This window comes from Gymnoscopelus microlampas (genome assembly GCF_963454915.1).
Source record: "Gymnoscopelus microlampas genome assembly, chromosome: 7".
Taxonomy (NCBI): domain Eukaryota; kingdom Metazoa; phylum Chordata; class Actinopteri; order Myctophiformes; family Myctophidae; genus Gymnoscopelus; species Gymnoscopelus microlampas.
Window position 1 is genome coordinate 1,126,718 of NC_139944.1, and position 13,136 is coordinate 1,139,853.

A 13,136-nucleotide genomic window follows, 5' to 3' on the forward strand; every position below is an offset into this window, starting at 1 on the left:
AGTGAGGCAACTCATGACTCTGTATGACCAACTGTTCAAAAGTTACGCAAAAGACAGAAACAATGAAATATCAACCAATCCGAACAGGGGGCGGGGCTAACTAACTCCAATGAATGACAAGGACTCTCAACTGAATCAAGCTGACCAAAGTCTGTAGGACAAACCGTTCAAAAATTATAGCAGAAATTTAAACAATGAAATATCACCAATCAGAAGAGGGGGCGGAGCTAAGTAACACCAATGAAGCACAATAACTTTAAACCGAGTCCAATGAGCCGACTCACAAGTGGCTACGTAAAACTGTTCAAAAGTTATGGGTGGGGCTAAGTAACTCCAATGAAGGACTGTGAGTCCAATGACATCACAGTCTGTGACTGTATGTCAATCAGCTCAAAAGTTATATTGAAAAAAGGGGAACATTTTGACCTTGTAGATCGGCTATTTTCACTTCCTGTTTGGCGGTGAAACATGGAAGTTTGATGCTTCGTCACGATCACACCGCTTTACACTGTAATGACATTCTTGAATGCAGGCGCAGGTTTCAAGGGTGTTTAATACAACAACATAGGTAGGTCCAACATAGGTACAAGTGCAAAGCACAGTTCAGAGAAACTAGTAACAAAGGCAAACACGGACGGGACCGTGTGGAGCTGCTAGTCTAGTCTAGAGTCAAACAATACTGCCTGCTGGCAGAGTGGACAAGGGGAGTATATATAGGAGTGCACTAAGGAGGAACAGGTGTGTAAAGTTAATAGGCTGGAGATGAGGACCTCTGGAATGAGGGCGTGGGCGTGGGCGTGGTCGTGACATACACAAACTCACTCTTTTGATCACTTTTAATTGTTAAGGGCTTTTGAATCCATGTACCTTTCGGTCAGTTGATTTTCAAAATAAAATCCAAAAAAGGAAAAAGGAAAAATTACTTGTTTTTTCAATATTTTTTTCTAAAGCCATGTCAAGAAATGGATAATGGAACATTGAAAAAATGACTTGTTTTTTCAATTTGTCATTTTTGTATTTGTCTATTACTGGTGGGAATCGTGACGACAATATCGACTGGTGAACCGGAACCGGAAGCTGCCGATGTTTTTAGCCTACTGTGTGGCTAACAGGTTAGCACTGCAGCCAAGATCTGAGTTCCCAGAAGTTTTCGCCAGCTCTCGCAAACAAACGGGAAGGGCGTGGAACTTCTGGGCCAAAACCCCTGTATTTGTGGGCGGGATGTAACTTACGCTCAGAATCTGAACGGACACACCTCTTACCGGTCTGAGAGCTGTGCAACTCGTCTAAAAAGTCCGACGAGAGGCAAACAGCAGTACACAACAATGGCGGCCGCAATTTCTCAAGGGGAAATTGCTTCCCGTCGCTCCTATTTACATGCAACACCCACTGCATGTGGATCCCGCCCCCTTTTCTTCATTGGCTGTTGATTTGAATCAGAACGCAGTGGCCGCGCCCCTGCTGTCCAGGCTTTGAGCCGAAGCCTCCCAGACTAAGACGTAGTGGGACCGGAGGAGACAGAAATAAATACTGTATGTATATAAATAAATACTGAACATCTTTGGCAGCAGATCGGATTGTGATACAACTGATGGACAGACAGACGGACGTCATGGTTTCGTGCGATCCTTATGAAAATATAGAGAATGATAATAATAAGAGAAATGATAGCTCACAATCAGACCTACGCGGACATATCCACTTATTTAGTACAGTTAGGTGTGCAGTGAGGAGATCTGCCAATCACAACAGTTCAAGGAGAGGACACGTATCTGATGATCATTTATAAGTTGCTGTCTGCAGGGCAATACAGTAGGTTGTTTTGTGTATTTTTCTATTATAATCAAATATAAATGTACAGTATTAGCCATGGTTCATAGTCCTGTTTCATAGCTAGTACAGTATGTATCCCTGCCTACATGTACCACAACAGGTTGAGGTAGGCCTTATGGCATGGATCTTCAACAGAACCGTAGAGTTACTACGAGAAGTTTTATTGTATGACATTAACCACTTGAACCCTAGCATCCCTATTCTGGGGAAAACATTCACTGAAAATAGCCCTTCAAATATCCCAAGAAATGGCAATAAGCTGAATATAATACCGAGGCAACACGTGAGCTTGTAGTCTATGACAGTGGTTCTCAAACTTTTCAGGCCGCGACCCCCGAAAATAATCATATTTGGGGACCCCCCACCCTAACAAGCACTTGAGTTGAGGCATTGCATTTAGTTTGACTAAATATTGTGAAAATTGCAGGTCTACAAGCTCACAACGCCTCGCTTGTAGATCGGCTATTTTTTAATTAAAATATTAATAACCTCCTGTTTCTGTGCACAGGGGAGTCCTGACAACCAGACAGCCTGCATAGATACCATGTTCAGACTGACACCAGTAGCAGATACAGGGAGGACAGTGGTGACAGGTATACTGTAAGGTTTCTTTTATTGTTTTGTATTATTGTATCATATCACATCTTTTTATTTAATTTCTGCCCTGCCATACAAATGGACCCGTACTGGTCCATTTGGTTCCATTTGTAAGCTAGTTGAGTTATAACGCAATCAAAATCAATTCTTCTTGCGTTGACCATCTTATGAGACAAAAGTTGCAGTAGGTTCATTGTGTCAATATTGTTAGTCTGGTTATTACAATGAATACACCAACCTCACCAAGTCAGATGTACTTCTATGTGTAAGACATTGTACCTAAAAGAATGCAGCATTCTTTAAGTGTGATTCTCAAAATTGACTGATTCTTTATGAAAATCTAATCGTTTCTATATGCACATGTCCTTTTTGTATGCAGGGACCTCTGAGCACCATTCAACATCCCTGACCCACTGTTGATCATCTCAGCTGTAAAATATCATTTAAAATGCAGAATGCAGTGTTAATAATAAATATACTCTATCATGAGGGGGTTAGTGCATGTTTGCGTTTTTACAATGATGGCTCTGGGGAAGAAGCTCTGTCTCTCTCTTAGACTGTGAGCCAGGGCCTCAAATATGGGGTCATCAGTCCACTCATTCACAAGCTCAGCGCAGTGTCATGCCCATGACAGCATCTTTATGGCAGTCTGCTCCCCAAACTGGTGAGCAGAGACAGTGTTCCAGAATCCATCATGGTGCCAACAGACGAGGTCTGATGCACTCAGGACTAACCCCATGCATTTCCAGTGCTGATCCCTGCATTAGTTTTGCAATGCAGCTGAGAAATTACTGCATAATAACATGGGGTGCATTTCTCCTTTCCGACATGTCGCCTTTCCGACGTTGACGAACCCTATACCTAACCCTAACCCTAACCCTAACCGCATGCGGAAGCCACTAGTCGGAGTGGTGAGATGTCGGAATGGAGAGTGAACACCAATAACATGCATCCCACCAGGATGCACAATTACATTGTAGAGCTGTACTGGCTGGTTCCAGCAGACCTGCAAGGTACACCTATGAACTGCCCCAGGTCCCCCATATAAATCCCCATAAATTCACAGACTCCCTCACAATGAGATACTGATGACCCCATTGGGGCCCTGGCTCACGGACTAAGAGAGAGACAGAGCTTCTTCCCCAGAGCCTTTTGATTTGATTTGATTTGATTTTATTAAGGATCCCCATTAGCTGGTGCCATAGCAACTATAGCTAGTCTTCCTGGGGTCCACACAAAAAAACATACAAAAACAATTAGTACAGTTACAAATACAAAAATATAGCTGCAAGCAGCAATGAGTGGAGAATAGGAGAGAGAGAGAGAGAGAGAGAGAGAGAGAGAGAGAGAGAGAGAGAGAGAGAGAGAGAGAGAGAGAGAGAGAGAAAGAGAGAGAGAGTGAGAGAGAGAGAGAGAAGTAGAAAGAGAGAGAGAGGTAGAAAGAGAGAGAGAGAGAGAGAGAGAGAGAGAGAGAGAGAGAGAGAGAGAGAGAGAGAGAGAGAGGGGCAGACAAACAGAGACAGAGTGAGAGAGAGGCAGACAGACAGAAAGTGACAGAGTGGCAGTCAGACAGAGAGACAGACAGACAGACAGACAGACAGAGTGAGAGAGAGGCAGACAGACAGTGACAGAGTGAGAGAGAGACAGACAGACAGACACAGAGAGAGAGAGGCAAACAGACAGACAGACAGACAGTGACAGAGTGAGAGAGAGGCAGACAGACAGACAGACAGGCTACCAGGAGTATGTTTGTAACAAAGTAAGAATTCCTCAATGCATTGTTGGGGACAGGGATCAAACCAGCGACCTATGGATTCACAGGCTGCCTCTCTTCTTATTGAGCTAGAAATATGGCCTCCCTGATGGTGTCTGTTGATATCTATAGGTTTTTCAGTCCGTTATGAACCAAGCCTCTGTTTTGCTAACTACTCTAGATTACTGGTTGACAAATATTTAGCAATAAAGTTTTGTTTTGTGTTCTTGGAATGGAAACGAGTGAAAATAGTTGATCTACAAGCTGACAATGTGTTGCTATCTGAAAAGTTGTGAGATTGTAGATTGGCTATTTTCACAAGAAAGTATGTTGTACATAAAAACAAAAACTAGTCTCAAAAAAGCATTTCATGTTATTGTTTAAAAGTTGCACATGTCTGAATTAACAGGGTCATGTTTTGTACAATGCAATTTAAATGTAATCAGTGGGATTTGAACAAGGGACCTTCGGCACATGAGGCTCATACTCTACTGGTGGAGCTATTGAATCCACAGCATTAGACAGTGAGAAAGGAGAATCTAACTAAACAAAACAAAAGGGCGAATGAAGTACGTCATACATTGAAAATAACTACTTTCAAGTATGCATTTCTCGTTATCTTTAACAATTGCACATGCATTCATTGATACAGTCATGTTGTGTGCAATGCAATTATAATGAAGTCTATATGAGGTGGGATTCGAACCGGCAACCCTGTAGTTTCAAGGCAGATGATTAAGCGATCAAGCTATTGAACCAACACACCTGAACCTGTGAAAAAGGGCCTTACACATTTATTTGACACAGTTTCACGCAAATTGCTCAGAAATCCTTGGTTTAAATGTTTTTCAAACTGCTAAATATATTTCGGAATGGAAACTAGTGAAAATAGTCGACCTACAAGCTCACAACGCGTTGCTATCTGAAAAGTTGTGAGATTGTAGATCGGCTATTTTCACAAGAAAGTATGTCATACATAAAAAACAACTACTCTCAAAAAAGCATTTCATGTTATTGTTTAAAAATTGCACATGTCTGAATTAACAGGGTCATGTTTTGTACAATGCAATTTAAATGTAAACTGTAATAAGTGGGATTTGAACCAGGGACCTTAGGCACATGTGGCTCACACTCTACTGGTGGAGCTATTGAATCCACAGCATCAGACAGCGGGAAAGGAGAATCCAACAAAACAAAACAAAAGGGCGAATGAAGTACGTCATACATTGAAAATAACTACTTTCAAGTATGCATTTCTCGTCATCTTTAACAATTGCACATGTATTCATTGATACAGTCATGTTATGTGCAATGCAATTATAATGAAGTCTACATGAGGTGGGATTCGAACCGGCAACCCTGTGGTTTCAAGGCAGATGATTAAGCGATCAAGCTATTGAACCAACACACCTGAACCTGTGAAAAAGGGCATTTATTTGACACAGTTTCACGCAAATTGCTCAGAAATCCTGGATTTAAATGTTTTTCAAACTGCTCAAAATTGCAGACAATCTAAGGGCAGAGCTTACTGGTCAAAGTGATACATGTGTTCCTCATGAGTCAAGGCACATGTGTAAGCAGGTTTAACGGCTGTCGGCCAAACGAGGCATAACTTTTGCCTGTTTAAAGTTTGCATTTTCAAAAATTTGCTATAGCGCCCCCCTTTGACCAATTGGAGTAAGATTGGTTTCAGTGATACTTGGAATGACCCTCTACAATATTGCAAAGTGTCAAACAAATGTGAGTCTGCATGTATGTGTTAGGGGCAGATGAATAATTGTCATAAAACTGCAATTTTCATTGGCTTATAAAAGCTTAACGTTTTCACTTATGGAAAATCCGCTTGCTCACGTCTGTCGGCATTGGTCCAAAGTTCATGTGTAGACAGTTTCGTACAGATTGCTCAAAAATCCCAGGAGGAGTTAGATTTTTACTGCTTTTTACTGCTTTTCATAGAATTCGAAATGGTGGGAGATCTAAAGGTCAGAGGTCAAAAGTCAAACAGTGAAAGTTGTTAGGCATGAGGAGACGCATGTGTGCATCGAAGTTTCATGGCTGTAGGTCAAACAGGGCATGATTTGTACCTGTTCAAAGTTGGCAAATTTCAATTGAGTGCTACAGCGCCACCCTTTGGCCAATGGTTGTGAGTTTCGGGTCTTCGCCGTTTGGCATAGCCCTCTACCATATTGCCGAGTTTCATAAAAAGTGACCACGCGGTTAGGCCAGAACTGCCAAAAGCGGCGGAAGAATAATAAAGAAAGCCTAGTATCCCAAGAAAGGCTTCGAGCCTGATGGCCTCGAAACCTTAATGATTAAATGTCAGTAAAAGGGGGAAAAAAATAAAATACTTTACATGATACAATGTTGAACCATTCACATAAAGAACTATTGTGGCACATTTGGTAGCCCAAGATAGGTCTTTAGTAAATACTGAGATGAGCAAAGGTCCTTGGCAACTTCCTTGCGGAACGCCACACTACAACAGGACAGATAACTTAGTATCCACTTTAAAGCAGAAGATTTAAAACCATAACATTTAAGTTTCTCAACCAGTTCAGAATGGTCCTGCACATCAAATGCAGCACTAAACAGCACAGCTCCCACCAGAATAGTTATCTATAGCTTTAAGCCAGCCATCAATCATCTGTATCAAAGCAGTAGATTGATTGATAGATTGATTGAGTATTTTATTAGGCAGACATGTATAACAGAATGAGTACAGTTAAAACACTTTGACTAAAAGGTCCGTCCAAAAAAGGCCTTGCGGTCTTGTTTCCCTTGAGGTCTCATAGAAGTAGAGTGACCAGCTCTAGGCATGTTGAGAATCTGTTGCAAGCTTGTTTGATATAAAATAAGCTTGAATTTATGAATGCACCAACTTTTCCATGATTTTGCTCAAAACAGGTAAAATACTTAGAGGTGGTGCCATGGTTTTGCACTTTTTCTGTTTTTCATGTGTCTATGAGGTTGATAGAACTTCATTAAGGCCCCCGCTGGTGGTTTTATGGTGTTTCATGTCTTCTCTGACTATTTGGAGTTTTTTCCTGGAGGCTGAAACCTTGAGAGTCAAACGTGCCAATCCAAAAACAGGGGCATAGTGACATCACAGAGCCCCCAAAAAACATACCCTCCCCCTCATTATCATAACACAACAGGTGTGGGCATGAGGAGGAGGAGGGACTAGGACAGGTGGGTGGTGCTAAGGTGGTGGAGGAGGTGCTAAGGTGAGAACCAGGCATACTTAATGAACTGGAGGCGTGTCCACATAAAAACATTTTTTTTTACAATTTCTGTACACTTTTTTTTTTGAAAAAAATCCTTACATAATAATAATACCTTATGATCAGGTTTTAGGGTTGAAAAATATCATGGCACTCCATCTTTAAGGTCTAGAATTCCCCTCATTAAAAGCAGCTTTGGTATAATTAGGTAAAGGAATTACCTTAGCCTCCTTCCACATCTTTGGACATAGGCCCACATCCATACATCTATTAATAATATGACAGACATAGGAGATACTATACCAGCAGTCATTCTCAGCACTTTACTATCCGGGTTATCTAGGCCGGCTAACTTATTATCAGGAAGAGAGCGAAGTAACTGCTCCACCTCACTGACTTCAACCTGATGAAATTCAAATTCACAAATTGTCTCTTTCATTATAATATACTTAATACAGTAATTTGCTTTAATGTTGTTTGAAATATTCATAGCCTGCCATAGTTTAGATACTTTACCACATAATAATCATTAAAATGATTTTCAATATAACCTGGTTTAGTGAGAACAAATCCATTTGATTCCACTAAGGGTGTGCACACAGCCATCATTGTATTAATCATTGTATTCACGTAAACATGCACTGACCCCTCATGATAGAGTATATTTATTATTAGCACTGCATTATGCATTTTAAATGATATTTTATACACTCAGGTATTTGTGTTGTTGCTGAGTGCTTTAAAGCTGAGCTTTCAAAGTGGTATCATCGCAATAGATGGGGCCACTGCTTGGCCAGCTGTACACCCACTTAAAACCCTAAATAGGCCTACTTCGTTATTTGCATAGCTTATCTCCAAGCTCATAACGCTTCAGAATGCAATGTGCTGTGAGCTTGTAGATCGTCTATTTGCACTGAATATTTGCCACATAAAAGGGACACAAGGGTCTGGACCGCATGCTCCCTATGGACCAGCTGACAGCACTGGGGTCTCCTCCATCCTGGAAGATGCAAGCCTTCACCTCCTTGCTCACCTGTTGTGAATAAATCATACTCTGAATCTGGTTTGTTACAAATGCCAGAAATGTTGTTATGCTACAGGATATTACATTTAAAAAAATATTTGGGTTTCCATACCAAAATAATTATATAGTATAATAACAAACAAGTCTCGTCTCCCTTTTGTAATATAACGGTATAATGGTGTTTTCAAACTACATTTCCATCATGGTAACCTTTCAGGTCAGAACACAACTCATTAACTTTGAAATAGTTGACCATCAATTTGAACAAATTGAGCAAATAAATATGAGACATTACAGTCAAAGTATAATACAGCAACATTTTATTATTAATGGAGTATAAATACAATAAGGTGCAGTATGGAATGGATGTAACCAATATTTTTTGCTCATGTCATTACTAATGATTACTAATGACTAACTACATAACTATAATTAGTTATGTCTGTCTTTCACAAACACATTATTACTGATGTAAACGACTGCTCAGCAAATACAAATAGAAACCTTTTAGTTATAGTGATTTTGACACGGTTGTGCGCTGTTCATTTCCACTAAGTGAGCGAAAGGGTGTTGTTGCGTGGAGTTCAACATGTGTTTGACAGATCAACATGCTTTGGCCACTTCCCTGCCATCGCACATGTGTGACATATGCCCAAATTCAGGGGAATGGCCAAGCCTGCCGAGGCAAAATCCATGTCAAATTTCAACAAAGTTGAACTCCAATGCGAGGCACTTGATGTGAATTAGCCGTGAACCATTCATGATGTACAACACTCTCAAGAGTTAAATGAACACTGAGGATTTTACTATGTGATTGGTAGAATATGATTCTCTCCTTCCTGCAATCACACCATGATCATACAGCCATGGAACCATGTCAGTCAGGTGTGGGTGCCCTTGAGGAGAGACAGGGCGGTAGAGGTAGTCTCTGGTGTGAGCAGAAACGAGTCCAACTTCACAACAATGTAGCGGCTGCAGTGTGATCGGATATACAGCTGTTCTCCTTCAAACAACCAGTTGAGATGATCAAAAGTGGGTCAGGGATGTTGAATGGTGCTCAGAGGTCCCTGCATGCAAAAAGGACATGTGCATATAGAAACGATTAGATTTTCATAAAGAATCAGTCCATTTTGAGAATCACACATAAAGAATGCTGCATTCTTGTAGGTACAATGTCTTGCACATAGAAGTACATCTGACTTGGTGAGGTTGGTGTATTCATTGTAATAACCAGACTAACAATATTGTCACAATGAACGTACTGCAACTTTTGTCTCATAAGATGGTCAACGCAAGAAGAATTGATTTTGATTGCGTTATAACTCAACTAGCTTACAAATGGAACCAAATGGACCAGTACGGGTCCATTTGTATGGCAGGGCAGAAATTAAATAAAAAGATGTGATATGATACAATAATACAAAACAATAAAAGAAACCTTACAGTATACCTGTCACGACTGTCCTCCCTGTATCTGCTACTGGTGTCTGAACATGGTAACTATGCAGGCTGTCTGGTTGTCAGGACTCCCCTGTGCACAGAAACAGGAGGTTATTAATATTTTAATTAAAAAATAGCCGATCTACACGCGAGGTGTTGTGAGCTTGTAGATCTGCAATTTTCACACTAAATGTAATGCCTCAGCTCAAGTGCTTGTTAGGGCGGGGGGTCCCCAGTTCAAATATGATTATTTTCGGGGTTCGTGGCCTGAAAAGTATGAGAACCACTGTCATAGACTACAAGCTCACGTGTTGCCTCGGTATTATATTTTGCTTATTGCCATTTCTTGGGATATTTGAAGGGCTATTTTCAGTGAATGTTTTCCCCAGAATAGGGATGCTAGGGTTTAAGTGGTTAATGTCATACAATAAAAACCTCCCGTAGTAACAATGAGGACCTGTTGAATATGCATGCCGTAAGGCCTAGTATACCTCAACCTATTGTGGTACATGTAGGCAGGGATACATACTGTGCTAGCTCTGAAACATGACTGTGAACCATGGCTAATACTGTACATTTATATTGATTATAATAGAAAAATAAACAAAACAACCTACCGTATTGCCCTGCTGACAGCAACTTATAAATGCTCATCAGATGCCCTCTCCTTGACATTTTGTGATTGGCACAACATCTCCTCACTGCACACCTAACTGTACTAAATAAGTGGACATGTCCGCGTAGGTCTGATTGTGCACTATCATTTCTCTTGTTGTATTTTCATAAGGATCGCGCAAAACTATTTATTTATCGTCTCCTCCGGTCCCACTACGTCTTGGCTGCAGTGCTAACCTGTTAGCCATAGAGTAGGATAAAAACATCGGCACCTTCCGGTTCCGGTTCACCAGTCGATATTGTCGTCACGGTTCACACTAGTAATAGACAAATAGAAAAATGACAAATTGAAAAGACAAGCCATTTTTCAATGTTCCATTATCCATTTCTTGACTTGGTTTTAGAAACACATACTAACAAAACAGGTAATTTTTCCATGTTTTGACTTGGTTTTAAAATACAAATATAATGAAAAAACTAGTCATTTTTCCTTTTTCTGACCGAAAGGTCTTTTGTATATGCTGAGCGAGTTTGAGGTGGATCTGACCATCCTTGTACGAGGAGTTTGTTAAAGTACAACCTGTGAAAATGGCATAAAATGCTCTAAAACCAAGCCCCCAGAGCCACGGTAGAACAGTGAAGCGGCCGTCGCCTGGTGGTCAAGTCTTTGATAGCAACACTTCCACATTTACAATGCCACTGTGCATGCTTCTTGAAATGCTAGTGCGCCTGCTCGGTGCTCAAGACTTCCGCATTTGGGCACCTTCCAGGGGCTTTGAACACCAGTGAGCATCTTTCATTGAAATGAATAGCTGGGGGCGGGGCAGTCCGCTCTCTAGATATATCAAAACTCTATGGCTAAAACGTCACAATCAATTCTAAATGGCTTATTTCCTGTTGGGTTTAGGTCCAAGTTTTTTTTTACTTTTTTGTATGTTGGAACATGATACACGTGCATACCAATTTTTATACATGTAGGTGAAACCGTATTGTGGGGCTTCAACTTCGAAATTTTGTACATTAGGACATTAGGCCACACCCGTTTTTGAGACCATCAAAATAAGACTTTTTCCCCCACGTGTGTGCAAAGTTGCACAACTTTTTCAGTACGTTGAAGGCCTTCAAACATGATATTAATTTGTGCGAAGAATAATAATAATCTTTGCAATTTCAGGGCCTCGCAGTGGTGCAGTGCTCGGGCCCATTTTTTTTTCCATTTGTCTCTGTATGTTGTTTAATTCAAGAGTTATGGTATTTTCTTTTTTCTCCATTTTATGGTTCGGGTTGGGGATAGGTTTAAGAAAGGGTTAAAAATTCACCACATGGGACATTAGTTGACCTGGGCAACAAGAATAAATCTTAACTAGACACCATAAGAGTCCTAAAAAAATGCCACTTCCCCTGTCCTACTATATAGGAACCTGTGTGATTGCAATTTGTGGTCTATCAGTGTACATGCTAATGACTCTTGCCTTTCTTATAGACCCCACCCGCACAATCTGGAAGGCAGTTATAGCCAATCAAATGGAATATGACAAATTTGAATGATACATGGTTATCATGACTCCAAATATAATGTGCAGTGATTTGTGTGAGTTTTGGATAAATGTGTAGGGGTAGCAAAAAGTGTTTAAATTAAGGAGATTTTGTTAGCCAGAAATGGGCGTGGTCTATATGGGAAGAATTAATACATCCAGGGAAAATAAATGTGAGTCTTCTTCAATCTACAGTATGGTTCAAGACAAGTTAAAATGTAAAGTGAACTGGTATGTGAGGCCGATTGGAAAAACACAAATTGGAAATGGTGCATTTATATAGCACCTTTATCCATTCACCCATTCACTCACTGCTAAAAGACCCAATGCATTACACTGATAATTTGTCTCAATTAAGTAATCATTTATTGAACCTTGGAGTCCCTCAGAAATATCATCTACCATGTTGAACGAGTGTTGAATGAGTGTTACTGTCTTGAATTCGGATGGATTTGAGAGGTGTGCTCTAAATAGGCCCCTCAACATGCGGGTCAAATGGTTGATTGGACATTTCGTTAATGATATAGCATAACAATGGTATTGGACGGACAGACAGATAGATAGATATCCCATAGTTTTCTACAGGACATGCACATAAGCAGCAAGTCTGTATAGTGCAGCTCCACCACTGAACGCCACTTTGTGATTTGTACGACTTCATTCACAAACTGCACACATAGTAACTTAGAATCTATAGCTAGAGATTGGACTGGGAGGACACACCATTGTTAGACTCATTGTCTATTCTTTTGATTTATTTTTTTGAAATGTACACTTGTAACTTTGCATGAGATCACGTCGTTGTGATAGGAGTATTCACATACTTTGTGTGTGATGGTCCAGGTTCATTAATGAAGCAGGCAGGTGTTGCAGACAAGTCACTCTTCATAGACACACAGCTGGCCGACAGAGACTCTGATCTTTGGATGTGTTGTTTGTCAGTTCCCTCCCCCTCTCTCTCCACAGACTCACTCATCTTCTGGTCTTTTTAAAACCTGTCAAGGTTACAGTAAATAAAATAGATCATAAAACAGTAAGTGCTGAATGTATGTGCACTTTGCACGCAAAAGGGAAGTTAGCTGTTAACACTTTTTTTTGGCAGGAAACCTTAACTTCAC

At 40.5% G+C, this 13,136-nt stretch overlaps 2 long non-coding RNA genes across 2 annotated transcripts; one reads left to right on the forward strand and one right to left on the reverse strand.

The window, feature by feature from the left end:
- The first annotated feature begins 1,665 nt into the window (after positions 1–1,665).
- LOC311049626 lies at positions 1,666–2,856 on the forward strand. Its single transcript, XR_014601211.1, has 3 exons — positions 1,666–1,816; positions 2,342–2,426; positions 2,810–2,856. It is a non-coding gene; the product is annotated as an uncharacterized lncRNA (long non-coding RNA).
- A 5,869-nt stretch (positions 2,857–8,725) lies between these two features.
- LOC311049625 lies at positions 8,726–10,665 on the reverse strand. The gene is made up of 3 exons (XR_014601210.1): positions 10,482–10,665; positions 9,879–9,959; positions 8,726–9,495 (listed from the first exon to the last, which is right to left on the reverse strand). It is a non-coding gene; the product is annotated as an uncharacterized lncRNA (long non-coding RNA).
- Positions 10,666–13,136: the final 2,471 nt, after the last annotated feature.